This window comes from Etheostoma spectabile, chromosome 3, assembly GCF_008692095.1.
Source record: "Etheostoma spectabile isolate EspeVRDwgs_2016 chromosome 3, UIUC_Espe_1.0, whole genome shotgun sequence".
In the NCBI taxonomy this organism is placed as follows: domain Eukaryota; kingdom Metazoa; phylum Chordata; class Actinopteri; order Perciformes; family Percidae; genus Etheostoma; species Etheostoma spectabile.
The window spans coordinates 24,068,287-24,073,310 of NC_045735.1; the positions used below are offsets into that span (position 1 = coordinate 24,068,287).

At 39.6% G+C, this 5,024-nt stretch overlaps 1 protein-coding gene across 3 annotated transcripts in view; it reads right to left on the bottom strand.

Annotated features, from left to right (window-relative positions):
• The window catches only part of zgc:172282 (leucine-rich repeat and fibronectin type III domain-containing protein 1-like protein), a 170,793-nt gene that overhangs the window by 163,919 nt on the left and 1,850 nt on the right, over window positions 1–5,024 (bottom strand). The gene's annotated exons all lie outside the window — the stretch shown is intronic.

Consider the following 5,024-nt stretch of genomic DNA (forward strand, 5'->3'; position numbering starts at 1 on the left):
CCCCAGTGGCTAGAAATGATGATAGGTGTAAACCGAGGCCTGGGTATCCTGCTCTGTCTTTGAGCTCAGATACCTAGTTGTTTGACAAAGGTAGGAAATCCCCTCGAATGAAACATATTTTAGACCACAATTCCCATTACAAAAATGTAAATATGCAGATGACAGATTTTGTGTGACTTCACAGAGGTTGATATACAGAGAATTGATGCTGTGCACTAGTATAAACTTAAAGTTTGGTCAAAGGATGATAAAAATAGATACTCATATTACTCTTGACAAATTGGAGGCATCCGTAGCTACGGGTTGTGTCACCAACACCTGTCTCTTCTGCAGAACTTCCTGTAATTGTTCCGAAAGTCCATAGGATGCAAAAAATGCTTTTATGCTAGAAACCAACGGGACCATGTTTCACTTTGATTCGAACAGGGACCACCAGCAATTTTTGTTGTGATCAAGCTAAAATGTCCGGACCAAACAAGGTAGTTGTGAAAGGGCTCGTAAATCAGCAAAACCTATTACTGGTTGAAGAAGAATAAAAGGGAAGAAGAAGAAAATAAAACTATCATCCCCAGAGATGAAGTCTGGAAACCTCTGGCTGCCTGCTCAACACAGCGCCATTCTGATTCCATGCTGCTTGGCATTCAGCACGCCGCTCGCTCCTCTCTTTCTCCTGGCATCATCCCTCCCTCCTTCTCTTCACCTCTCTCTCTCTCTCTCTCACTCTCTCTCTCTTTCACCCGCTCTTCCCTGGTGAGGTGGGATTGCGCCACTGAACCAGCATCTGTTGCTATACACACACACACACACACACACACTAACTGTGTAGACATTTAAAGCCCTACTGTAGTGGACAGCATGTCCCTATTTTAAGAACATCATGATGTTGGACATTAAAATTATAAAACAGCGTGTTGCCATATCACAGTCTTAACACCTAGGGGTTCAATGCAAAATATTCTCACCTTATGTTCTTTTTTTCTGATTTCTGGTTTCCTCTTCCGTCGACTCTTTACTACATGAAGTTCCCCGTCATTTGTTTTTCATTCTTCTTACTATCTCCAGCCTTTCTTCTTTTCTTCAGCCTCTCCTTATTTGCACATCTTCTATTACTTTAACATCACTCCATCTTTTTTTTCTTGCTTACATTATGCCCTTGCTGCAGCCACATCCTTCTATTTCCTTGCATTCTAACGATGTTTTTTATATGAAACGTACACATATCCATACACCAATGTGTACAAATAAACATTCAGTCTGAGTCAGAACAACCACTGCGTCACTTTTACCTGTAGACCTCTATACTGTTAATCATTTCCCCACAGAGATGCAACTGAATTTTCCTTCTCTCTCTAAAACCCATTGAGCTTCTCTGTGTGAGTTCCACTTCTTTTCACCTCAGTCTCTCTCACTCATACAGACACATCAATTAGACTTACACTCCTCCAGAATTTACACTTTGGGCCAATAAAACATTATGGGTAATCGTGGCCGCTGATGAGTCAGAACCGCACTATTAGCACATACCTACACCACTCAGGGCTCATAATTGTGTAATCCATTATACGATTTTAATAATAGAGACAGTCCCAGATTATGTAAACTGATTTTATTCCATGCTTCTTAATTATCTAAATACCCTCCTTCCCTTTAGAACCAAACCTTCCTGTTCACTTCTTTGACTCAACACATACCAACTACCTGTAAATATTAAATACCATGCATTGTCAACTTTTGAAAAAGTAGTATGTCATCTCCCATCAATCTCCCACCACTGCTGCACTCAAATAGGAGGGAGAAAAGAACCGAGCCATTTACTAATCTGCACCTGAGTGACAGGACAGCAGTACACGTGACTGCCGTATTCAAAAAGATTGGAAGGTTTGACAGCAGTTTTCTCATACTTTCTGACCCCAGTTATCCCTCTGGTATGTTTTCTGTAACATTCAGCCTAAACCCTAATAAGGAAGAGGGATCATGAAGCGCCACTTTCACGGCTTGTTTTAATAGCCGAAATCAGGGTCAATTGAGTCTCTGGGCTTATACTTTGCAAGAAATTTCTGCTTCTCCTGCGCTCCCTTTAGTGCAGTATACATGTGTCTGCCTATTAGGTCTGGTCTTTCTTAATCCATTGTGACATCTGATGTGTAAAGGAATAGTTTAACATTTTGAGAACTATGCTTATTGGCTTTCATGACGAGAGTAAGATGAAACAGAGCACTGTTCGCCAAAACCAACAGATTCAGGAACAGTTTCTACCCACAAGCCATCTCTCTGATGAACAGCTGACTTCTTACCCACAGTGTCAGGTTCAATTCTGGTCAATAACCCAGTAACACTGTCTCTACAGCACCTGTTTACTGGTTCCACTTATTATTCCACTTATTTAGTATTATTCATCATTCTCATATTTCACTTATTATTTACTATTTATTCATCATTCTCATTCTAATATCTCACTTATTATTTATTATTTACTATGTACTCATCATTCCCATTCTCACATCTCTCTTATTATTGTTATTTATTCATCATTCTCATTTCCTATTTCAGAACTGTCCATAATGTTCATACTGTTCATATTGTAATATAATAACATAATACTATTCATCCCAGTATCCTTGCACTATGCTCCATATTTAAATAATTTTTATTGAACTCTTTGTTCACTCATGCCTCTATATTGTTTCTGTTTAGAGTATGTATATATTGTGTATATATTAGTGTGTATATTTTTGTTTTGGTTGTTTAGTGTGTAAGCACAGTGTGAGCAACGATGCATCAAATAAAAATTCCTAGTATGTGTCCTCATACCTGGTGAATAAAGCTGATTCTGATTCTGAAACAAGAGATACCACTCTGTCATTGTTAAATATGTAACTGGGGCCAGCAGCTGCTAAGCTTAGCGTAAAGACTGGAAACATTAAAACTAGACAAGCTCCAACTATAACAAAATCCACCTACCACCTCTAAACTTGACACATTAACATTGAGTCATATTTTTTTAATACATACAAAAACTGAAATGTAAAAACAACACATTGGGGTTCTGCAGGAGACTAGCTAACCTATCACTGGCAGTCGCTTCATATTTATAGGACAGACAAGAAATAAGTGTTGTTTCTCTTAGCATTTCTCCGCAACAATGCTATTAGGTGTATTTCCGAAATACAGACTATTCCTTTAAGGTGTCTGCCATGCACTTTTTACCTGAAAAGCAATTCATTGAACAAAGTGATTTTCCATAAAGGGAAAAGTTCAAAGTAGTGTCGTGGATTCTGTGACTTTGCAAATTGTGCTATTTGAGATTATTAAACAGTTAAATGTACAATTGTATGTCTCATCTTTCTGCAAAATCACCAAAAATGCTCAGAGACATTGCTTTTAAAAACATAACTTGCACAGATCCAATATCCAATTATGTTTATGATTCTCAAGTGTTTTGTTTTGGAGTCGCTTCATGTGATTTTCACATATGTACATGAAAAAAGCAAAACAATTCTATGTTATGTCATGAAAAAAAAATAGCTGGACCTACAGTAGCAGTGTCTCCCTGAGGCACATTTTACTTTCATTTTTTGACTGCCTGTGTACACTCCGTTTACATGGCGCTGTGAAAATGTGTTTATTCATGTATAGTGGTATTCATGAGTGGGATGTAAAGGTGCATTAGAAGTGCATCTCAAATAGTAGCTTGACAGAAATATGAGCGATAACCCAGAATAGTGTGCGCATGCACGCTCACTGTGACAGAAATGTGCGTAACCAAGATGATTTAAAGAATCAAGACCCAGCTCATTACAGCCCACTCTAGGACTACATCAACTACTAATTACACACAAGCATGATTGAAATTTATTTCCGTGTTGGTTTGGAGGAAAAGTCAGCCTCCAATCTTCTTTGGGCATATTTGCCAAGTGTGAGGCTCTTAGCTCAATCCTAATAAAATATTCAAATAAAATCTCCATATTTGAGTGTCAACATGAATGTCGCAGTGCACATGGGGTCATGATCAAAGTTACATGCTGAAAGCGAGTGCTCTTTGTGATTCCATTTACTTCCAGTATTTCCCATTAAAAGTAGGGATACTGATTAACTGTACACGATGATTACATGCATTAAGATTGGGATCTGAAATGCATTAAAAACTGAACATCTTTCAAGAATCTGCCTAGTGTTTCAAGCCACGTTCAAACATGATTTGTCAACGCAAGCAAGAAAATATGACAAAATGTACTGCGGGCAAGAAAGATTGAAATATCGAAAGAAGGCTTCAGCTAAGCCACAGGTATACACATTTGGTGACAGAAGCAGGAAAACCAGTGAACGACTTCCCCCAAACCTCATTTAATCTTGCATGTGTGTTTGCATGTGTTTTACGGTGGCTTAGAGACATTTCAAAACCCCATAAAAATGCAAATGGGGCAGTTAGGGACAAGAAAATTTACCAGGTAAAGAGGAGCTGATGAGCTGACAGAACAAACTACATTGCTTTTTGTGGCTTCTCCGCTTCTCTCTCTCTCTCTCCTCCTGTCTCCATGGTGCAGCAACGACCTTTACGCAGCAATCCGTTGGATAATACCATACAGTGGCTACAGCATAGCACTGTCCGACTAATCTACACTTGGCCTCTATCAAGCTGCTGTTAGAGCTTTCTTAAGGGATTGGTCCAATGCCAGCTGCAACACCTGCTATCTCTATCTTTTCTCATTCCTTTTCCTATATCTTCTTGGTCGTTTTCCACGGCTCCACTGTCTATTAAATTCAATTACCTTCCCTTGTCCGCTCCTATTTTCTCTACTCACCTTTCCAGCAGTCCTCCCTCTCACCTGCCTTTATGTCCTCTGCTCACCCTTTCCCCTGAACACCTCTCTCCTATCAACAGGCCCATATCCTCTCTGCTCCCTCTCTGTATTCCATCTCAGCACCCTCTTCTCTGCCCTCTTCCCCTAACAACTCCTTTTAAGTCCCTCCTGCCTTACTTCTCCCGCTGTCTGTGGTCCCCCAGTCCTGCACTTCTTCCTGTC